We start from the raw sequence: 24,751 nt of genomic DNA on the forward strand, positions 1-24,751 counted from the left end.
CTGACAAGTAATTTATAAAATAAAATAAAACAAAACCAGGCTTATTCTGACCATGGTATTCAGTAATGCAAACAGATCCTTCATATAGCCACTCCTAATTCCCCTTACTCTCTCTCTTATCTCATTTTCTCCTTATCACTTATTACTTCCAATGTACTTTAAATTCACTTATTATCTTATTCTATCATGTCTGTCTTCCCTCTGCTTGAATCTAATCTCGGCAAGGGGAGGATCTTCATCTGCTTTCTCTTCTGCTCTTCCCAAGCCGGGAGCACTGCCTGGCACCTTAGCAGGTACTCAAGGAATATTTATCAGATGAATAAATATTAGGTCACGTTGGCCTTTTAGGCACCATTTGTAATTTGAGAATGTTTTCAGGAAGGAAGAGAGAAGACCCGCAATATTCTTTGCTGAGGCAATTGGTATTAAAAAAAAAAAAGGAAATTAGGTTTGATATGTCCCTAAGTCTGAAAAATGAGATGCGACTAATAAATACAAAATGGGCTTTTTCTGATGTTCAAGATGTCGAAACTAGGATTTGGTGGGTCCTCTGGGGCGAAAATTCCGGATTTCCCTGGGTCTTCTGGTAGGAGCTGTGATCAACTGTGTGGACAACACAGGAGCCAAAAATCTGTAGGTCGTCTCTGTGAAGGGGATCAAGGGACGGCTGAGCAGGCTCCCCGCTGCTGGCGTGGGTGACAGGGTGATGGCCATGGTCAAGAAAGGCAAACCAGAGCTCAGGAAGAAGGTGCGCCCTGCAGTGGTAATTCGACGACCGAAGTCATGCCGGAGAAAAGATGGCGTGTTTCTCTATTCTGAAGATAATGCACGGGTCATAGTAACAGTAAAGGTGAAACGAAAGGGTCCGCCATCACAGGACCAGTTGCAAAGCAGTGTACAGAGTTGTGGCCCAGGATGGCACCTAATCCCGGCAGCATCATGTGATTTTTCCAGTGTGATTTGTTAAAAAAAAAAAAAAAAAATCCCCACACGGTAAAAGACTATTTGCTTCCCCCAAATAAATAAATAAATAGATAAATGAATAAATAAATAAATACAGAATGGGTCGATGATGGAAGTGTGGCTGTGATTTTCTCCCTTGTGTTTAGTCAATTCCACAGCTGTCTGGGTTTCTCCTCTGTCTTTTTAAAACTACTTATTTATTTATTTATTTTTGCTAGATGTGCGTGTGCTCACTGGTGAGAGAAAGGGGTGGGGGGGGGAAGGGAAAGTGAGAACACATCCCTTATGGGGGATGATCACATTATAATTCCTTCTCCTCCATTTCTCCCTCCTTTCGGGATTTGGGGCACATACACACATGTGCCTGGCACGTTTTTCAAGCCATCAGGTTGAGACAAACCACAATGTCGGCCGTGTAGGACCCAGCTGGCCCAGCCACCGTGCCAGTGGTGGGCTGCCCCCTGCCATTCTGAGTCTGCCCACACAGGTTGAGCAGGGTGTGTAGCGAAAGGCTGGGTTCCTGGTGATCTGGAACCCTGTCTCCTTGCTACACAATCAGTAGTTCTTGTTGTTAATCCCGGAGAGAATGAGAGGCTGAAAAGCAAGGACCCTGTTCCCCAAGCAGTTCAGAAAGGGGAGGGCTGCAGTTCCCGGGCTCACAGGAAACAGGAAGTGAGAGTGGGAAGTGAAATCTCTAGGGCTGACCTCACTGTTTTGGTTTGACGTGGTTCTCATTTTCGAGGTACTCGCGCTGGCTTTGCTCTTCATGCTTTTGAGATGCTTTTGAGTTAAGCATGATGCTTTCGCAGGCCCCGGACATTTCATAGGGTGGGAGCCCATGACAAGAGTTGCGCTGTGTGGCTGTAAGCTGCCACACACCTGAGCAGGGGCTGAGGACAAACGGGCCTCTGCTTTGCTCCTGTGGCAGCTCTAGTCCACAGAGAGTCACTCCAGAAGGACGCAAAGTGTCCACGGTTGCATCCCCATCTTCATCCCCATCTTTTCTCTCTTCCCTTTCTACCCTCAAGGCCTCACTTCGGCTTCCTTCCCCCGGCCTAGGTGATCATCGATTTATTTCCATTGATTCAGTTTTGGCTTGAGAGTGATTTCACAGGCAGATTGTAAAGAAATGAAAGGAAAAAGACCTATGAGGTCCAAGCTTGACACTAGTATGATTAACCACATCTCAGCGTACTCTACATATTGATTTTTATTCTATTTTTGGCCTTATCAAGGATTCTGTTCATATTTAAAAATTTTTAAAAATTATTTACTTATCTATTTGTCTGTTGTGATTTTGGGGCCACCAGGTTTGGAACTTGAACCTTATTTTCCATGTTGTAGTTTAAGGCCTCAACCCCCATACCACCTGCTGACCCCCATGGTTTATCTTAATTTTTAAAAAGTAATTATTTATTTAATTCTATTTATTCATTCATTTATCTTAATTTGATGAGAAAGAGAAGCAAAAGTGAGAAAGCAAGCCACCAGGTCCAGGACTCGAACTGTGGTATGCCATGTGGGAGTGTCCAGCGCCTTAACCAGCAGGCCACCTGCTGTCCCCTCCCCATGGTTTATTTTTTAAAAATTTTATTTATTTGTATATTATGTCACCGGAGGCTTTTTAAAATAGTTTTTTTTTTTTTTTTTTAGAGAGGTTTTCGCTATAGGGCGCGTGCGCTCGCCAGACAGACAGAGAGAGACATAGAGACAGAAAGCGAGAAATCACCCCCCAGGGGGGATGGTCACGCCGCAATCCCTTCTCCTCCATTCTCCTCTCGGGATCTTGGGCACGCACGCACACGAGCCCGGCGTGAGTTTTAAGCCACCGGGTCCGGGACACGAACCGCGGTCGACTACGTGGGAGTCCAGCGACATAGCCATTATGCTAACTGCTGGTTCCCTAAAATAGTTTATTTTTTAATTGCTAGAGGGCACATGTGCTTGGCACAGAGAGATAGAGACAGAGACAGGGCAGAGAGAGGGAGAGGGAGAAAGCCTCCCCCAGTGGGGTGTGGTCACACTGCAGTCCTTTCTCCATTGCTCCATCCTGTCAGAATTTGGCAGAATTTGGGGCTTGCACACACACATGCCTGCTATGTTTCTCTAGTTGCTGGGTGCTGGGGTTCAGACGGTGATTGGCTACGTGGGACTTGGCTCTCTGAACCACGAGGCTACAGGCCAGCTCTTTTTATTCTTATAATGGGTCAGGGCTCAGAAATAAAGCAGACTTGTGTCCCCTCATAAAACAGAGTGAAAGGTGGGCAGGGGGTTGTCTCCTGCCATATTGATTTATATAAACCGTTCTCTAACTCTAGGGGTGGGAGCTCCCTTCCATTACCGGAAGTGCTTGATGAAGACACTGTGTTATGATGCAGAATCATGTCTCAGTTTAAGAGAGTGGCAGAGGCTGGCAGGTGGCGTGGTGGGTAAGAGCACTGGACTCCCACATGGCCAATTATGGTTCAAGTCCCAGACCTGGCAGCTTGCTTTCTCACATTCTCTAGCTCTTTCTCTCTCTCTCACTCACTCATCCCTCTCTGGTCAAGTTAAAATAAGTATATAAATAAATGAAGTTAAATAAAATAATCCTTTTTTGGGGGGGGGAGAGGTTTTTGCTATAGGGTATGTGCACTCACCAGAAAGACAGAGAGAGACAGAGAGACAGAAAGTGAGAAATCACCCCCCCAGGGGGGATGGCCACGCTGCAATCCCTTCTCCTCCATTCTCCTCTTGAGATCCTGGGCATGCACACACACGCGCCGGCGGGAGGTTAAGCCACCGGGTCTGGAACTCAAATCATGATGAACCACATGGGAGTACAGTGACATAGCCATTACGCCAACTGCTGGTCCCAGTAAATAAAATAATTGTTAAAAAAAAAAAAAAAAAAGAGTGTGGGAAACCCTACAGCACTGGAGGTACATTTAAGTTTTTCCCTTTTCCTTTCTTTTCTCTCCAGAGTTTTATCTAATTATCTCTTCCATGAGAAAAAGAGACAGAGAGAGAGAAAGACAGGACCCCTGGCAGGGTCGTAGCCAAGATCTACCCCCGTCTCAGCGAACATCACGCCTGGTATGTACAGGAAGGCCCCCGGACACAAACCCAGGCCCCTCCCATGTGTGCCCAGAGGCATTACCACTGTTCCACTACCTTCTACATTTTTTCATTTGAATTTTAAAATTGGTATTTATTTTTACATTCTAAAATTGATTTTTACATTTTAATGTTTATTAATATTAGTTGAAGAAAAATAGAGCGTATAATTAAAATTACATCTCTTTCTGGGACCAGCAGATGGTGTAATGGTTATATTGCTGGACTCCCACGTAGTCAACTGCGGTTTGAGTCCTGGACCTGATGGTTTAAAACTCACACCATGCACGCGTGTGTGTGTTTGTGTGCTCAAAATCCTGAGAGGAGAATGGAGGTGAAGGGATTACAGCATGACCATGCCCTGCCTGGAGGGTGATTACTTGCTTTCTGTCTGTCTCTTTCTGTCTCTTTGGTGAGCACACTTGCCCTATAGCTAAAATCTCTCTCTAAAAAAATTACATGTATTCTTTATCACATATAAAGAGTGGCATGGGGAACCAGCAGTTAGCGTAATGGCTATGTCGCTGGACTCCCACGTAGTCAACCGCGGTTCGCGTCCGGACGTGGTGGCTTAAAACTCACGCCGGGCGCGTGTGTGTGCGTGCCCAGGATCCCAAGAGCAGAATGGAGGAGAAGGGATTGTGGCGTGACCATCCCCCCTGGGGGGGGATTTCTCGCTTTCTGTCTCTATGCCTCTGTCTGTCTGGCGAGCGCACGCACCCTATAGTGAAAACCTCTCCAAAGGGGGAAAAAAAAAAAAAAAAAAAGAGTGGCATGTACCTATAATCCCCTGTGTTAAAAAGATAATAATTAGTTGAATCAAGATTACCTTCAGTCAATGCAGTACCATCTAATGGCTGTGGGTCATCCTCAGTTTCCCCTGCAGTCAGTGTTGCAACCTGGCACAGGGATGACTCAGCATCTGGCTCTGAAGGATGGTTGGTCAGAAAGATGCACACGGGGTTCCATCATCAGAGTGGAGCATGAATCTAGAGTGCTTTGAGGTCTTACTACCTGAAGTTAAGGCCAACGTCAAATAATCCATAATTTAATTTGTAATTAAGAAAGAAAGGCATGTCTCAAATGATGCCTGGGTTCTTTTAAGATTTTGTGATTTCAGGGACCAGCAGATGGTATAACGGTTATATTGCCAGACTCCCATGTGGTTCGACTGTGCTTTGAGTCCCAGATCCAGCAGCTTAAAACTCCCATTGGGGACATGTGTGTGCATTCCCAAAATCCTGTTGAGGAGAATGAAGGGATTGCAATGTGGCCATTCCCCTGGGTGGGGAGGTGATTTCTTGCTTTCTGTCTCTGTCTTTCTATCTCTGTCTCTCCAGAGAGCATGCTTGCCCTATAACAAAAAATATATATATATCTCTCTTAAAAAAAAAAACAAAGATTTTGTGATTTCTTCTGCATGTAAAGAAGGTCCTGCCAGACGCTGGGAAAATTTGCAATAAGCAGCACTTTTTTTTGGACCCCGCAAAGCTGACTGGTGTAAGAAATTATAGTAATCAGCAGCCATCTAGTTTTTAGAAGAAAGCAGGCCTTCATGAAGCCAGCAAAACAAGGAGTCAAAGTGGAGCTCTCTCTGTGGGAACTCCTAATTTTAGCACCACTTTTAAATGAAAGGGAATGGCTAAAAAGACATCACTGTGCAACGGAACGGAGATTGACCAAGGAAGTCACCGGAACTTAAAAACCAGAGCTCAGACCTCTCAAAATCTTGGAGCCAGGTCCGCCTGAGCACGATAGCTGTTCTGCTCTATCCAGAAGATTTTTTTCCAAATCACTCTTTAGTGCAACTGTCATGACTTGATGTCTGGGGAGGGCGGCCAGTCATGGTCTGGATCCATCAGAATGAAGATTCTCTGCAGGCAAGTTCTGGACAATTTCAATGTCTTTTCTTCTAGTAAACAGTTTATTATTCTGTGCTTTGATGTGTCTATGAGAAACTCCATGTATCCACTGCCTGGAATTCATGGAAAGAAAAAAAAAATATAGAGCAAACAGGTGGCATGGTGGTTAAGACACTGGGTCCCACATGACCAACCCCACTGTTCGAACCCCAGTTCTGGCAGTTTGAAAACAAACACTTGGGAACCAGCAGTTAGCGTAATGGCTATGTCACTGGACTCCCATGTAGTTGACCGCAGTTCGCGTCTCGGACCCGGTGGCTTAAAGCTCACGCCGGGCGCGTGTGCGGGCGTGCCCAAGATACCGAGAGGAGAATGGAGGAGAAGGGATTGCGGCGTGACCATCCCCCCTGGGGGGTGATTTCTCGCTTTCTGACTCTATGTCTCTCTCTGTCTGTCTGGCGCGCGCACGCGCCCTATAGCGAAAACCTCTCAAAAAAAAAAAAAAAAACCAAACACTCTGGGTGCATGTGCATGAGTGCCCAAAATTCTGAGAGGGGGATAGAGACGGGATTATAGTGTGGCCATCACCCTGAGGGTGATTTCTCACTTTCCTTCTCTCTAGCTCTTTCTGTCTTTCTCTGGTACCCTCTGGCAAAAATCTAAAAAAAAAAAAAATAAAAAGAACTTATAAAAAATGTTTTTTCTTCCTTGTCATGTTGACCCATGTCCAGAAAATAACAAATCTTCAGGAAGAACAGACTGTTTTCCACTCGGTAGGAGTCATTACATGTGTCTCTGAGCATCCCCTTCAGTCTGGGAAACTGTCAGTCTCTAAAAGTCACCTGACCTTGCTGAAAGTCAGAGACCTGGGTTTCAGGGCTCCTGGACATCAGAAAGGATTATCTAAACCATCCTTTTCTCCTCTTTCTTTCTCCACTCCTAACCCCTTACCCAAGCCTGTGCTAGGATAACAGGTGATGTCTATAAACACTTTGGCTTGTAAAGGCCCTCAGAAATCGATCTGGGGACCAGCAGATGGTGTAATGATTACGTCGCTGGACTCCCATGTATTCAACTGAGGTTCTGGTCTTGGACCCGGTGGCTTAAAATGCATGCCTGGCACATGTGCGTGCATCCCCAAGTCCTGAGAGGAAAATAGTAGAGAAGGGATTGTGGTGGTGGTGTGGCCACCCTCCGGGGGTGATTTCTCATTCTCTGTCCCTCTGTCTCTGGTGAGTGCACTCAGTTATAGCAAAAATCTCTCCAAAAAAAATAAAATGTAAAGAAAGAAGTTGATATGGAGCTTTGGGTTTGATCTTGCATTGCATTTACAAAACATCATTTACTAACATGCATGTAAATGAAGCCAGGTTATGTAACATTACAATTCTAGCTTTCCTTCTAGATTCTGAGTACTCCTTCATCTTGTCCTTTATTCTTTTCTAGGGTGAACTTGGCAGAAAGTATACTCTCAATGACTATTTGTTTAATAGACAAATAAAAAAAGATCTTTAAAAATATAAAATAAATGGAAGTATCTTGATATTTTCACTGATTTTAAAAGTTAGCAGTTCTTGGTATATAGAAATTTGTAACACAGTATCTTCTCCCAGAACTAAACACTTGTAGGTTTGGTATATGTACTTGCAGAGTTTGAAAGGAAGGAAGGAGAGAGATTCTTTTTTTTTTTTTTTAAAGGTTTTTGCTATAGGGTGTGTGCGCTCACCGGAAAGACAGAGAGAGACAGAGAGACAGAAAATGAGAAATCACCTCACCAGGGGGGATGGCCAGAAATCACCCCCCCAGGGGGTATGGCCACGCCGCAGTCCCCTCTCCTCCATTCTCCTCTCGGGATCTTGGGCACACACACACATGCGCCCAGCATGAGGTTAAGCCACCGAGTCCGGGACTCAAACTGCAGTCGACTACATGGGAGTCCAGTGACATAGCCGTTATGCCAACTGCTGGTCCCAAGGAAGAAAGGAGAGAAAAGAAATACAAGAAAAGAAGAATAAAACTATGGAATAAAAGGAAACATAGAAATAAGGAAAGTAATTATTTTGCTCTAAAACCTTGCATTTCTGGGATAAATCCTGTTCGGTCGTGTTGTATAATGTTTTTAATGTGTTGTATTTGGTTTGCTAATTAAAAAAAATATATTTTTGCTGGGGCTGGCAGGTGGTGTTGCGGTTAAGGGCACTGGACTTGCCGTGGTCAACCTTGGTTTGAGTCCCAGACCTGGTGGCTTGCTTTCTCACTTCCAGTAATAGAAAGATTGCAAATAAGCATCTCCATTTGATTCTTTTTTATGGTGTGTATTCCCTCTTTCAGATCGTGCAAGAACTTCTTTGCTTCCTGGAACTCATCTCTTTTTTCCTGGAACTTCTGGAATTCATTGTCTCTCAGCTCTTGCATCTTGTTTAGTTTTGTTCCTATGACTATTCTGAATTCTCTATCAGACATTTCCCTAAGTTCCACAGTACTATCTGTGGATGATGAGGGATTGTTCTTTTCCATCAGGGGAGAAATCTTTTCTTGGTTTCTCACATTTCTTGTGCCTCTGCAATGGTTTCTGGTCATTCTGTGATAAAATCTGTCCTCTACTGTGTTTTGCAATGTGATAGCCACAGAAAGAGATTATGAGTCCAGGTTTATAAAAAAAAGTTTCTCCCTTAAAGTGGGAGGTTCAATAAGCCTTGAAGAGTTCAGTGACCCTAAAAGTATTCAGATGCTTGGCTGCTGTGTACCTAGGCCTGTCTAGACACTCAGTGTGTGGAGACTGAAGAACAGAGTGGGAAAGTAAGGTTTAAAAAACTAAAAGCAAAAGGAGAAGGAAAAGAAAAAACAGAAAAAAATAGACAAAGCAACCAAAAAAAGAACAAAAATGTTTTTTTTAACGTAAAAAGTAAAAACCACCTGGTGTGCTAGAACCTCAGATTTCAAGTGGTTTCTGAAATTAGAAAGAGAAAGAAAATGCCTGAGGTGAGAAGAAATGGTTTAAAAATTAAAAAAATATATATAAAAAGAGAGAGATAGAAATAGAGAGAGGACAGATGTTGCCGTGCCTTGTGTGAGTGTTTGGGTGGGAGTAGGGGAGTTTATAAGTCTGTAAGATGGAGTTTAGAGCATAGCTTGCCTGAACATGCCAGGACACACCTCAGATTTAAAATGGCTTCTGAAATTAGAAAGAGAGAGAAAAGGCCTGAAGTGAGAAGTGTTTTAAAAATTTAAAAAAAAAAAAAAATTGCATAGGGCCCTTTACAGTCCAGCTTATTATCGAGTGAATCTCTTATTAAGAGTTCCTAGTTTATGTAGTCTCTGGGCTTCTTATATTTATTATAATATCTTTTATAATAAATAGGTCGACAAAAATATATAAACAAAATCCTGTAGGTAAAGTCATCTCCCAGAAGATCAACCAAGTGGAAATCCAACATTTTTAGGGCGTATACCCTCTCGTGATGCAAAAGAATCTTCTGTTTTCCTTTGTGCTTTTGGGGTCTTGACTTTCTTCCATAGGAAGTCTATTATTTCCTTTCTATCTTGTCATTTTTTTTTTCTTAACTAATGTATATATTAGTCTGTTGCAAAATATATATATTAAAATCCCATGTAAAGGGGAAAAGCCTTTACCAGAATAAGTTTACACAGTATTTCAGAAAACAGGACGGGCTTTGGCGAGAGAGTAAATGTCAGTGTACCTACACATTCTGGGCGGAGATACTGTCTTGTGTTGTTCTCCACCCTGGCTTTGCTCCCTCTGAGATCAGCAGGAGTGAGTTTTCTTCTCATTGAAAGTAGTAAATTCTGAAACCCAAGAGTTGCTTTCCTGGCGTTGCTGTGTGTGTGGTATGGGATAAATGAATAATTAATAGATTTTTTTTTCATTCTGCCATTCTCTGTGTCCTTGAGGTTCAGAATTCTCAACATAGAAAAAAGAAAATGCATATGGATGCAGTAGAGAATTTGGGTGATTAAAGTATTAGATCCGAATTAGAAGTGCCAGCATAAAATCAGGGTATTTCTTTTTTCTTTTTAAAAGATGCAGATATCATTGGAGAAACCTAGAAACAGTAATCAACCCAACAGAATGGGCATTGTTAATACCAGATTGTATCTTATCATTTTACTTTTTATTTTATTTTTAAAATCAGAGAGAATGGGAAAATGAGAAAGTCCCCTCCAGGGGATAGCCATGCCACAATCCCTTCTCCTCCCTTCTCCGGATTTTGGGCACATATATGCATAAAAAGCATGTGCCTAGCATGTATTTCAAGCCACTGGGTCCAGGATTTGAACCACTCAGCTGGCCATGTGAGATCCAGTCACCCCCACCACCACACCACCAACTGGCCCCGTATTCTTTCTTAGTAATATCGTCTAAACTGCATTTGGGACAGGAAAGGTATACGATGATTCTGGAATGGTTTGTTATACTGTACCATGAGGAAACTCACACAGACTAGCAGTGTCCTGGGAATGGACTTAGGAGTGAACTCAGAGACTCCCGTTGGCCAAAGATGGAACAACTCAAGCTTTTCACAGTAAAGCCTGATCCAAAAGAGTACTTTTTCTTCCTCTTTTTTTTGGGGGGGGGGCGTGGGGGATTTTTGCTGTAGGGCGCATGCCCTCGCCAGAGAGACAGAGAGAAATAGAGAGATAGAAAGTGAGAAATCACCTGCCAGGGGGGCTGGCCACGCTGCAATCCCTTCTCCTCCATTCTCCTCTCGGGATCTTGGGCACGCACGCACATGTGCCTGGCATAAGTTTTAAGCCACTGGGTCCAGGACTCTAACTGGGGTTGGCTACATGGGAGTCCAGTGACGTAGCCATTATACCATCTGCTGGTCCCCCCAAACGTATTTTAATTCGTCTAGCCCTGCTTAACAAAACCCTGCTCTGAGCTTAGCTCTCCTTGGCACCCATCCTAGGACCTTGTTCTGCCCAGGAGAGCCTGAGCTGAGTCAGGAGCTGGCTCTTCCAGCCTCACCTGAATCAGTGCCTAACCTGATCCCCTTGAGCACAGGCATCCCGAGAGATAGTTCCCTAGAAAGTAAGTCCCACTGATGACCTAGCTTAAAACTGACAAAGTGTTGTTTACTATATGTCTTTATTTCTTATTTTTTAAAAATGTTCCCCATATCTTGCATTCAAATGCTTCGCTTGCCACCTAATTTTTTCTAAATCTCCCAAAAAGTGCAGTACAAGGTGCTATGTAAGCATGTAAGGGATACCTAACTGAGGGACAAGGGGCGGGGAGGTTTTCTCTAAGGGAAGGTTGAACAGAGATCACAGGGTCAATAGGCTCATTGTATTAGGAGAGGAATGTGGGAGATGAGTCAGGCGGAGGGAAGTGTCTGTGCAGAGGCTCTGGGGTGGGAGCGCGCTCCGCGGGACAAGAGTCAGATGTCAAAGAAAGCTAGTGGAGCTGGAGCACAGGACATGAGTGGGACAGTGGCATAAGATCCTTCTGGAGATGGCAGAAGCCAGAGGGTCGGACTGAGAAATAAAAAAAAAACAGTTAAGGAGTCTGTTAGGTACTTGGGCTTCATAGAAATGGGAAATCATTGAAGAACTTTACTTGGGCTAGTGTGTGTGTGTGTGTGTGTGTGTGTGTGTGTAGAAGCCGTTCTCGCTGCCTTGTTTAGATACATAGATACACGAGTTACCTTGTGACGTGCTCTGTAGAGTAAGACAGGTGTGGTCATTCAGTGCGTGTCCAGGTGGTACATCAAGAACACTCCTTCAGCAACATGGGTCTGGCTTGGGATAGTACTTCTAGCTGTGCCACGTCTCACCTTCTTTCCATTTAGGAATATATGGTTTCAGCAATGTGGAGGCCTGAGAACATCTCTAAGGGCTCCGTGAGGGGTATAGGTCAGTACACCTCCCTCCCATGCAACGTATCCATTGGCGTGGTCTAATCCGCCTTTCCTACTGCACAAGTGTGACTAGAAAAGATTTCTGAGTGTATTCTTTCTCAAGGTGTTCCCACCAACTTTCATTCAAAACATTAGAATCCACGGAGCTCCACTCCCTGCTGCCAGGGTTCGTTTCCGTTTGATGGTCAATGGAGCCCTCTCCTGGAAGAAACATCTCAACTACAACAGAAAAACAGCCACCCAGAGGGCAAGTGTTCGGGAACCTTTGGTCCCCCTGTGCCGTTTACCTCAGCCATGGTCGGTGTCATTACGGGGTACAGAGAAGAGACCTGCTCATTACCTTCGTAATACCTCTGACACATAATGACGAAGGATTAACTTCTCATCGGCACATTTTCCAGTTACTCTGGGTTGAAGAGTCATTGTGACCATTAATATAAATCACAAAGATACAGTCTTAAAACATGAAATCAATGCCAAGAAATCATTTACACAAGGTTTCCTGCTTTAAGAATAACATCTAGGGGGCCAGCAGATGGCATGGTGCCTAAGGTGCTGGACTCCTCCATGGCCAAATGTGGTTCGAGTCCCATACCTAGGAACTTACTTTGTCACTTTCTGTCTCTCTCTCTCTTTCTGGTGTGCCCCGTAGCAAATTTAGGAAAAATGAACAAATTAAATTTAAAAAGAAAACCATCTTAACACTTTTAGGATACCGAGTTCTCTGTTCTGTTTGTAATATTTCCAGAGAAGGAGACCCCATGAAATTATCAGAACCCCCCCCGCCCATGTTCGTTTTCTGTTCCAGGATTCTTCCAGGACACTGGATACCACAGTGCATGTAATCACCCTGTCTCCTCTTTCAGCTCATCTGGGTTGTGACAGTTCCTGTGACTTCCCTTGTATTGGATGACCTTGGCAGTTTTGAGGAATATTTTTGTTTATGTTTTTAGACGTTTTTGCCATAAGGCACATGCACTCACCAGAGAGAGAGAAACAGAGATGGCGAGAGGGAAAGTGAGAAAACCCCCCGGGGGGGGGGGGGATGGCCACACAATTCCTTCTCCTCCATTCCCTTTCTAGGACTTTGGAACACACACACACACACACACACACACACACACACACAGTATGAGTGTCAAACCACTGGGTCCAGGACTTGAACAGTGGCTGACCACGTGGGAGTCCAGTGATGTAACCATTATGCCATCTACTGGCCCTGGGGAGTATTGTTTTAAAGAGAGGAGGATTTTGTGCTGAGATCCTCCTGCTCAGCCTCCAGTTGGAGCTACAGGTGTGTGCACCATACCTGGCTTTTGGGTTGGACTAGAAGTTTTTTTTGAAGCTCAGGCCTCCCCTGGCATCCTAGCCTGTGGAGGGCAGTGTCTTCACAGCACAAGCCAACACTGGTCGGCCCTGGTGGTGTATTCCATAGAATGTCCTTCACTGCATTTCTCTAATGTTTGTGATCGTGGCTTTAAATCTCTTTCCTCATTTTGGAGATAACGAGAGAAACGTGTCAGCTGGCCTTTACAAGGAGGGACAACGTGTGGGGTTTTTGCAGCTGAGTCTCAGTTTTATGAGGGCTAATGTCATTTGGGGGCCCTCCATTTCTCCATCTGCAGCCGTTTGAGATATGACCTCCTCCTCCCTGTCCCCGTACGTGGACACAGCTGGCTCTGGTTAGGGAGAGATGGACGTGGAACCTGGGGGCAGTCATATTTCCAGACCTGATATAGCCCCTTTCGAATTCTCTTTAAAAGCTCCAGCTTTCCTGGGGGGGCTTTGCGGAGTGGGAGGTGCAGGGTTGCTGGAGCTCCGTTCGCCGTCCGCCTGGTCCTTCCTGTGGGTGAGTTACTCTCACATGTGCCTGTGTACTCTGTGAAGTTGGCTTGTTTTGTGTTTTGGAGCCCGATGTAGCGTGGTGGCGGAGAACAGCCTCTGGGAGCAGGCGGACTGGGTTCCAGCAGGTGGATCAGGTTCCAGGCAGTTTCGCCACTCGCAGGCTGTGTAGTCTCGGGCGAGTTACTTTCTAAGCTTTGCTATCGGAGCTCGTGAAATGGGGATCCCAGTGTTTCCCGGAGGGTTAATGGTGAGATCCAAACGACACGGTGACCGGAAGCACCCCCTGGTGCCTGTGCGTAGCAGTGACAGTTTGCTGTAGTGACTAGCGTTAATACGACGGCCTTTCTTTACAACCTTGAGCTCCTCCTTCGGCGTCCATAGCAGCAAGTCTCAGCGAGCCCTGATTTCCGTGAACACGTGAGCCTGGGCTGGGCGCCGTGGGCTAAGAGGTTGAGCCCTGTGGTTCCCTTAGTGATTTCAGTGTTTGCTGAGCTCCTTGGGAGCCTTGGGGAGACTGGCTTGAACGCCAGATAGAGCGCAGCTGTGGGCCTGAGTCAGGTGGACAGCGATCGGAGAGGTTGATTGGGGACACAGGCCGGGATCGATTGTATGGGACCCATGGGTCTAGCACGAGAAGATTTTTTTTTTTTTAAAGTTCATGAAAAATGTGGAAGGCCAGCAGGTGGCATGGTGGTTAAAGCACTGGACTCCCACATGGCTGATTGCAATTGGAGTCCCAGACTTGGCAACTTTAGAATCCTGCCCGGCATGTGTGCATGCCTGTCCTCCCAGGAGAAGGGATTGCAGCTGGGCCATGGCCCCTGGGGGATGATTTCTCACTTTCCCTTTCACTATCTTCCCCTCTCCCCCACCCCTCTTTCTGGGGAGCATATATACCCTATGACAAAAATCTTGAAAAGTTTATGGAAAATGTGCATTATGAAAACACTATGTATGGATTTCAAGAATTTCTGGATCAAAATGAACGTATACTTCAATTCCATTTCCCTCAAGGTTTTCGAGCTCCTGTAAGGATAAGCTTTATTCCTTCCCCACCTGAGAGTCAAATATCTAAAACAATGTCTGTTTTATGGATGAAATTCAGTGTTCTCCAAATCCATCATCATCAGGCCAAAGTAGCCCATCCGCCTTGACTGTTGGGTTGTCTGCATGGACACGTCAGGACATTCCTGACAACCTTGTGTTTCTCCTGCTCGCCCGGTCTTTGAGTCCAGTGTCCGTGCTGTTGAGCGCTGAAGCAACTGGAATGGGAGCTTTCCAATTTAAGGGTGCATTGCAATCACCTGGAAAGCTTATTTTCCATCCTGTAGCTGCTGTTTCCCGCATTGCCAATGTTTCTGCCCTTTCTTCCTCAGCGTGATGTTTCCCAAAACACATTGTGATACGTTTCGAGATTTCTGATCTTGACTGGATGTTTCTTGGAACTTGGTTTGTGAGGACGTTTTAAAGACCTGGCTTCAGAGTTCATTGAGGATATGCGTTCAAGTCTAACAAACACGGCGAATGTCAGTCCGAGGGGGTCTTTAAATTTGTACCTTAGGTGTTCAAGTCAGGCAGGTGGTTGGGTTCTGGTGCGTAGCCTGAGAAGGCTTGCCTGTGTCTGGGGCATTTCCGGAAAGGGACCAGGGGGAGACTTTACTTTTCTTCCTTGTCTCGAACAAAAGCCATCATTGGTAAACACATATACCAACTCCTGCTGGTAAACATATTTTTTTTGGTTTACCTCTGGGGCGTTCATTTTTCTGGGTGCTGGTTTTGTGTGCAAGTTTCCCATTTGGGTCTTGAGCTTTGTCCCTGTTCCTGGAAGGAGCAGCACAAATCCTTCTTTCAGTGGTCTGTGTTTATATGGCCAGTGAGGCAAGAATAGTTCTCACATTAAAAAAAATATATATATATATTTATGTGTTGTTTTCTTTTTTTAATAACTTATTCTTTTTTAAAATTTGCTATAGGGCATGTGTGCTTACCAGAGACACAGAGAGAGAGAGAAAGTAAGAAAGCAAGCTGCTCAAATCGTGGTTGACCATGTGGGAGTTCAGCACCTAACCATCCCACCGCCTGCTAGCCCCATATTTATTGTAATTTTTCAAGCCACCAGGTCTGGGACTTGAACCATGTTGGCCATGTGGGAATCCACTGCCTTAACCACCATGCCACCTGCTGGCCCACAGTTTTTACATCTTTAATGGTTGTTTTTTAAAAAAAAAATACAAAACGAAACAAAAAAAAAACAGGTCCAGCCTCAGTGGCATAGGCCGTAGCACAATGAACAGCAGTGCAGGGAGCCGCGTGGCTATCTGCGGATCCAGATCCCCAGTCCGGCATGCACGTGCCCGAGATCCTGATGAGCTGGAGAGCAGGGAAAGGGGATCGAGGCCCGCGATCCTGTGGTCAGGATGGGCCTCCTCCTGGGCGCACTCATGTGCTCTCAGTCATGGATCAAATAAACACGGCAACAATGAAAGTGACTGAGCGAAATCATGTGAGCCAGGAGGTCTAACATTTTTATCTTTAATATATTTATCTTTACAGGAAAAATGTGGAACTCTAGACCACTAGGGATTACCACGCACCTGGAGGTCCTGTTGCCCTCTAGGTAGACTGGAAATTTCTTATGATTTCTTGTGACTGAGAGTTTCCCTGACTCTCCCACCAGCAGAGCTATTCATCTTAAAGGAAGTTTTTTAAGAGGCCAGCCAGTGGCGTGGTGGTTAAGGCGCTGGACTCCCACAGAGAGAACTGTAGTCTGAGTCCTGGACCTAGTGGCTTGAAAATCATGCTGGGCGCGTGTGTTTGCATGCCCAAAGTCCCAGGAAGAGAAGGGAGGAGAAAGGATTGTGGCATGGCCATCCCCCTTGTGGGTGATTTGTTTTCTCTCTCCCGCTGTCTCCAGCAAGCATGTACACCCTATGGCAAAATCCTTTAAAAAAGCTTTCAATATGTTAACCGCTATCTGTAGGTGTTCTGTAGTTGTGGTGGTTCTTTGGACATCTAGCCCCTCATACCCTATGGGGAAGCCTCTCTATTTCCTGCCAAGCAAGCCTCAGTACCATAGCAGAGGCCGTAAGAAGGGCAAGCTGTTGTGAGCCAGTTTGGGACCGCACGAAGGAATAGAAGCTGGTAAGTTTCAAAGGTAATAGTACGCATTGGAATCTCAAAGTGGTGAGCCTTCCTGCATAGCTCAAAGTAGGCCCCGTCCACTAGGGACTTCCCTTGTGAGAGGGCCATGGGTATGTTTGCATGTGTCCCTGCTCCTGCACTTCGCTTTCATCCATCCTATTCTTCTTCTAGATTAGAATTGTTCTCTTTCAGGGAGTATTTCCTGACTATACAGGAATCTTCCTATCCATATAATAACCTCTAGCTCTTAGGGTTGGTTGGTTTGTTTTTTGCTGTCCATCCCTCAGAATTTTTTTTTTCTTTTTTTTGGAGAGGTTTTTGCTATTGGGCGCGTGCGCTTGCCAGAAAGACAGAGACAGACAGAAAGTGAGAAATCGCCCCCCAGGGGGGATGGTCATGCCGCAATCCCTTCTCCTCCATTCTCCTCTCGGGATCTTGGGCACACACGCACACGTGCCCGGCATGAGTTTCAGCCGCCGGGTCCGGGACTTGAACCGCGGTCCACTACATGGGAGTTCAGTGACATAGCCATTATGCCAACTGCTGGTCCCCATCCCTCAGAATTTTTGAGCAGTCAGGAGATGCCTGGCCATTTATGGAAACTTCATGGTGCCAGCCCAAGTGCCTTGGCAACGGAAGGAAATTAAAGTTCTAGCCCTGACTCTGCAGTCAGTGTCCTTCCTTTTCCTTCCTCTTCCTTGATTCAAATGAAGGGAATAAAGGCGGAAAGAGAGTGATAAGAGGCTAGTGGGTCACCTTTCCCTTTCCCTGTTGGGAAGGAAGCTCTGTGAGTTAGATACACCTGGGTCCTGGCATCTTCCCGCAATCCCAGGCAAAGGTCTCCTGCAATTCGATTTACTGGGCGTGACGTCGGTGTGAAAGACATCGGGCCCAGGCCCAGAGCCATGCAGTCTTAGTCTCAGGTCGAACTCCACGGTGTTCTGACATTCTGTAATTCTCTTCTCTGCTCTCTCATTTATTTATAGATAGGAATGCCATTTCCAAAGCTCTGAATTAGGTTTCTTTTTTTGTTAGATTTGAGACCCTTGGCTCCCATTAGCTCTATAATATCAATGACAGCTGTGTAAGTGTATACGACTCTCATAGCAACCGAGTGCAGTCGCCTGCCAAGGAGACCTGGCTCTGCTTTCTCCCTGACTGTTTGGTACATGATCCTCAAGAACGAAGGAAGCAGGACTACTAGAGGGAGGCCCCGAGAAGTTCGGAGTGGTGACTGATCAGACCTTCTGAAGGGGTCCATGGAAGTATGTGCGATAGGCAGGTGGGACAGTGCCCAGGAGCTTGTCTTCAGCTTGAACGTCATATAGTCCACACGAGTGGTCTTGTTCAATGTGGTGCTGAAAGTACAGGCAACCTTGAAAAAGGGAGGATCCTGTTACCCATCGGCCTCTGAGAAAGCTGAGTAATGAGACCAGCAGATGGTGTAATGGCTACGTCACTGGACTCCCATGTAGTTGACTGTGGTTCGAGTCCCAGACCCAGTGGCTTAAACTCACTCTGGGAGCATTTGTGTGTGCGTGCCCAAGATCCCGAGAGGAGAATGGAGGAGAAGGGATTGCGGCGTGGCTATCCTCCCTGGGGCAGGGGTGGTGGCGATTTTTCGCTTTCTATCTCTCTCTTTTTGGTGAGCACATGCACCCTATAGCAAAACCTCTCCCCCCCCACCACCACCAAAAAAAGAGAAAAGCTTAGTAATAATTCTAAGGTAAATCAGTTCCTTTACGAAAGGCCTTCTGGAATGTTCTCAGTAGCTAATACGTATGGTACGAAGCCTTACTCCAACTTAGCTGGCCTTGAGGCTCTGTTGTAACTTCTAGCGTATCCCAGAACATGTGCAACAGTATGTGTTTCCCAATTTGGGAAGCCTTGGTTTAGTGGAAGGATGGTGGAAGCTGGAGTCAGGCTGTGGATTAGGTTTCTAGGTCCTGGCTAGTAGCTTCATACCCCCAGGTGTCAATACCATTGCTGACGATAGGTGTCCGGACAGATAAAAACTGAGATAGTGGAAGCATAAAGTTTAAAGTGCCCTCCAGCATGGCACAATCTTCACTGTCCCCAATAGTCCCCATAGGGTATCTTCCTATCTACAAATTGAGCAAGGACTGGCCTGATCAAAGCCTCTAGGGCAGCCATGTTTTCTGTTATCTCCACAGCAGCTCCAGGAGCCCCGAGGACTCAGTACTGTTTGAGACTTTGCCAGCAAATACTGTGACATCCACAGCTTGCAGGGGTGGTGGTGGCTAGCCCGAGGGACATCCCCAGCCACTGGGTGAACTGTACTTAGCATGTCCAGCCTGGCTTGCTTCTCAAGGCACACATCAGGAATCTTGGATGGGCCAGACATCAGTATGTAGGCCATACTCAGGGCCAGCCAGTTTCAAGTGTGCAACACCAGTGAATAAGGCTAGTTTTCTTTTCCTACCTTCCTTTCCTCCTCTTCCAGGCTTGGCAGGCCCCCCCCATTTTTTTTTAATTGCCTTTGCATCTCCTTGCCAATCTTGGGTATTGCTGTTTAGAATCCTTTAGAGATGCACAAATAGGGCCAGCCTTTTGTCCAGTAACTAAACTCTAGGCTCAGGGATCCAGATCACGTGTGGGGTACGGTGGTTTGAATCCTGGTCTGGGTGGCTTGGAAAACATGTGTGGTATGTGTACATGTGTCCTCAATCCTGGTGGGATGGAGAGATGGAGGAAAAGGATTGCAGTGTGACTGTGTTCCATTAGGGGGTATTCCCCATCCCTGTCTCTCTGGTGAGTGCCCATGTCTTCTGACAATAAAAAAATAAATTCAGGATGAGCAGGTGGCATGATGGTTACATTGCTGGATTCCCATGTGGTCTACCTTGGTTCGAGTCCTGGACTTTTAACTCGAGTTTTTGAGTGTAAAACTCCAGCTGGGCCCATGAGTATGTATGCCCAAGATCCTGTGAGCAGACTGGAGAAGGGATTGCAGCGTGGCCACCCGACCCCTAGGGGGTGACTTCTCACTTTCTGTGTCCTGGTCTCTCCAGCAAGTACATGCCCCCTATAGCAAAAATCTCTTTTAAAAAAAGATAAATAAATTAATCAAAGGGAAGGGGATCTGACTACCCCAACTCTCCTGGTGGTCTGACAGGGTAATCATGGAGCATAAACCTACCTCAGATGGCGTGTAGAACTGTACTGTTCCCTCAGGCTAACTTAGTGGCTACTCTTCAGAATTGCTCAAAATCTTTTTTTTTTTTTTGAAATAAATTTTTAAATTCAACTTTATTTGCTTATTTACTTATTTTAATTTGACCAAAGAAGGGTAGAGTGAGAGAGAGAGAAAGTGAGAAAGCAAGCCACCGGGTCCAGGGCTTTGAACCACAGTCAGCCATGTGGGAGTCCAGTACCCTTAGCCATGATGCTACCTGCCAGCCCCTGCTAAAAATCTTTTAATGCAAGATCAGAGTGAAGAGGAGGTCTGGTACCTGCTATTCAACTCACCTGAGAGAAAACAGAAAGGTGTTGTTATCCTTGGTCTTTTAACATAACTATGATTTTTTTTTTTGAGAGATTTTTGCTGTAGAGAGTGTACGCTCACCAGACAGACAGACAGAAAGCAAGAAATCAGCCCTCAGAGGGGATGACCATGCTGTAGTCCCTTTTCCTCCATTCTCCTCTTGGGACATTGGGCATGTGCACACACATGCCTGGTATGAGTTTTAAGCCACTAGGTCTGGGACTCGAACAGCAGTCGGCCATGTAGGAGTCCAGTGATGTAACCATTACACAATCTGCTGGTCCCAACATAACCAATGATGCATGTTGATGTTTCAAACTTCTTCACGCCACCTCCAAGGACAAGCACCAATCAGGCAACACGAATGACACAGACATGAGCCTCTGGTTCCATTTTATTAAAAAGAAAACCAAACAAAATTTTGCAGTGAAATTTCCTGAAATTCACAATCTTTGTTTCAAAACCGTTATAGTTTGCAATATGTTTTTTAACCAATACATAAGAACACGATTGCACTTATTTACATTACAATCTTCTATATAACAAAAAGCCATGGCGTACGATTGAATGAATGTTTCCAAGGATCATCCTTAAAATTTCACCACTAGCCCAGCAGGAGACAAAATGTTTATGTTCTCCAAACACACAAAGAATAGAATAAAGCAAAAATTCTGTCTCATAATAGAAGACATTCCTTTAAAGACAGTTCCCTCCCCCCAAATTTCTTTGTATTTTAAGAGAAAGTTAAAGTGCTTTGAAGGGAGTAGGGTAGGTGCCTGAGGTGAGGGAGAAGGAAAGAGATTATACAGAAAAACAACTCCACTGCCTTAACTAATTATCTAAATATGCACATGACTTTGTACAGGAAAGGGTGTTTGGGTGAAATGGCTATATAACCCACTTTTACATTATATTAGCAATTAAGAAGTAACCAAAATTCAAATGTAAAACTCCCCATGCAAATACCATCAGGAGTAACTTTTCGTGATTTATATTATTTATTTTTTTGGTCAAATGGCAAATCAAGAAAGCTTAGTGTCATGATCTGAATGTGCAGAGGACAGCCCTATCAGTTGGGACCATCATATCCAGCATGTGGCCTGCAGACTGGCCAGGAAGACCTTGTCGAGAAGCTAAGTCATTCTACCTGTCCCATCACCCATTTTACAATAAGAGCACATCACCCAACAAACCCATTGGATTTTCCTTGGACTCGTAAGGAGATGCTAGAGATTGATTCATAATGTCAGGTCTGAGCACTTTGTAATTGTAAATTCTTTGCAGATTTTGTTTTCTGGTGGGAAAACAGAATGTGCTATATACTAAAGGATTTAAAATAAGTAGGATTCTTTTTTTCCCTTCACATTTTTAAACTGGTAATTGCTGGTTATGGTCTGCAGTCTACAAAACTGGGTATCGCTGCTTGGAAGTTCCCCTGGAAACTAGAATAATTATCCTCCCAGCTCATGAATATCTTAAAGAACAATTTTTTTTTTTTCAGGAAATGGATGGAATGTAACTTTTCACAAATACAAAATTACTTCAAGTTTTCTAAATATAAGGGACGTCCCACTATAAAAATAAGAGCCCCATCCCCATCCTCCCCCACCCATAGATCTCTAATTATAAAATGGTACAACCATTCCAGAGTACTCATGTGAAAGCGGGAAGTAAGTATATTATGTACATGTACAAAACACGTGAGTATTTCACACCATTTACATTCATATGAAAGTCTTTATTGATCTTTCTTTGCAAATTCACAAGAAAGTCGAGACAAGTTACAAAACGAGCAGGCCCTCGCTCTTAACTCTGCACACACATCCCAACCAGAGGAATCTTCTTTGAGAACAGAGCAACAATACACTTCAATATTTTGCAGACGAGAGGGCTGCTGACAGCGAGAGGAGCTCCTGTGGGATATCCTTCAATTTCTCAAGAGTCTGTGAGACAGTCTGTCCTCTTTTGCTAAGCGTAGAATGAAATCTCAACTACTGAGGAAACTGTACTGTGAAAGGCAAGTAACTCGTTCTGAGGAAATGGTGACCTAAGTCAAATTAATTTGCTGAAAGAAAAATGGCGATTATTCCAGCAGAGGGCACTCTGTCCCTTGTAATAACATCCTACTGAACAGTAAGTGCCACAGATGCCAACAGACAGACTGAGAAGTCCACGTGTTAGTCGTGTCAACTGCTCGACTACCTATTAGTACAGGCAACCGTTTGGTATTTTCTTCAAAAAAGAAGGATATACTATAATTAGCTAGCTCTTAAACATGAAAATTCTTTGGCTATTTAATATTTAAAATCTTCGCATTCTCAAAGAGAACAACATCCTAAGTTCAATAAAGCGCTAGATTCGTCTGGAAATTTCGAAGGAAGAGGGGACTAATGGCTAGACTTTAAAGACGATGTGGTACCAAGGCCATGGTTCATTCTCTTTTTTTAGGTTTCTGGATTTAGCAAAGTTAATTTTCTCTCACCAGCCAGTGAGAGAAAATCCCCTAGGGTTTCCTGGTGTCATTCAACCACACAACCCACCTGTGCTTCTATGTATGCGACGGTGAGGAGAAAATGCAACTATCAGTGGAAGAAACGTGTGTCCATTGGATGGTGATCAGTCTTTGGTTTATCAGCACACATGGTCCCCACATTTTCCCTGCCTCTCCAAGTCCCTCACTTCAGTAAGGAAAACAGACCCCGGACACTCTGCCAAGCACTGCCTGGGTAACTCAGGTTGAGATACATTCTTTCTAGATTTTTCTCCCTTGCTGTGTTCAGACCTGCAGACCTCGTAAGAGTCACGTATTCTTGCCTTATCATTATCGCCAACACGGTTATCAAGTAGCCGTGGAGCAGGTGGCTCTATAGTAAGTGCAAACACCAGTAATAGCACAGGCTTAGCTCTTTGATGATTGAGAAGCTGAAAAAGCCACTCGACTATGAAGCACTCAAGACAGGTAGAGAGAGACATGATTGACTCCAGCAGGTGCGTATAAAATAGGCAGATATTGCAATTAAAGGGCTGGATAATTAAGGGTCTACATTCAAGGATCTGGACTTGCCTCATTAGTTCTGGAATGATAATTTAGTGCCATCGAAAGGCTCAAAGTGGGAGAGTGCGGCTATTGATCTTTAAAATGACTGTTTCTGTTACAAAGGATCTAGGGCTGTGAGGGGGGAGTAAAAGTGAAGAAGAGAGAGAACTAGGTGATGAGAAACGCAACCTGCGTCTCAGAATTAACGTGTTTTCTGGGCAGTCTTGACTGTCTTTGCAGTCATGAGTGTTGAAATCATGATTAAATACACATTCCCGAAGTCCCTAGCTACCCCTACACCTAGGAGATGAGCACTCACTCAGGAGAGCACCTGTGTTTCGTTCATTGCTGCAGCTTTTCCAGCCCTGCTTTGACCAGCTTCCTATCCAGAGAGCCTGCCACTGTCTGCTAGCTCCCTGCAGGGTGAGGTTTCCATCCCCCTCTAACTGCCGTTCTCCCATGTGCTCATCAGTCCTGGCCATGCAGTTGCACCGATGAGGGACTTAAAGATGGTGTGATACTAAGGCCATGATTCATTTCTGCACTCAGGGACCAGCAGATGGTGTAATGGTTATATTACTAGACGCCCGTATGATTGACCGCGGTTCGAGTCCCAAACCTGGTGGCTTGAAATTCATGCTGGGTGTGTGCATGCATGCCCAAAATCCCTAGAGGAGAATGGAGGAGAAGAGATTGTGGGATGGCCTATCCTCTCTGGGGGGTGGGTTCTCATTTTCTGTCTCTGTCTCTCCAGCAAGCACATGTGCCCTGTAGCAAAAAATCTTAAAAACACACAAACAAAAAAGAAAACACATTTTCTGCATTCATTCAGTGCACAGAGCACTGCACAAGGAACCCCATCTCCACCTTGGGAGGATAACTTCCTTGTGCCTCCGTGTCAGTCTTAGTAATTGCCCCAGCTGCTTAGAAGAATGCAGGCTCTGGTTCTGAGCTGTGAAGGAGCACGAGCAGGCATCAGTACAGGACATACAAGCTTTTCTAAGAAATACTCACCCAGGGGCAGGTGAACTAGCAGGGTTACAAATGCCGAGGGGTGGGAGATAACAGACCTAAAAAGCATTCTGCAGTTGCTACCTTACGGTGACCGGACTAGGAGACTTTGCAGGCAAGAAGGTCTGGAAAAAAAGGCAAGAGTGTAGGCGACCAGTCTGAGATACAACTGGAGATGGGAGAAGTGGAAACGAGGCCAACTCTCTTAGGGAGGAACTTAGTTTATCTTTCTAGTAAAACTGGTTTTCCTCATCAGAAGTGAAAATACAGACATTACCACACAATGAAGAGAAGAAAAACAACAATGGTTGTCGCAATAATAGTAACTCCATAGACACAAAACCACTGATGGTTTTTTTTTTTTTTTTTTTTTTTTTTTCTTGAAAGTCGTTTTTTCAAATTTGAACAC

At 45.0% G+C, this 24,751-nt stretch overlaps 1 pseudogene; it reads left to right on the top strand.

Annotated features, from left to right (window-relative positions):
• The first annotated feature begins 522 nt into the window (after positions 1-522).
• Positions 523-945, top strand: LOC106734495 (60S ribosomal protein L23-like; annotated as a pseudogene).
• Positions 946-24,751: the final 23,806 nt, after the last annotated feature.

The sequence above is a fragment of the Tupaia chinensis genome, unplaced genomic scaffold (assembly GCF_000334495.1).
Source record: "Tupaia chinensis unplaced genomic scaffold, TupChi_1.0 Scaffold000127_2, whole genome shotgun sequence".
In the NCBI taxonomy this organism is placed as follows: Eukaryota; Metazoa; Chordata; class Mammalia; order Scandentia; family Tupaiidae; genus Tupaia; species Tupaia belangeri.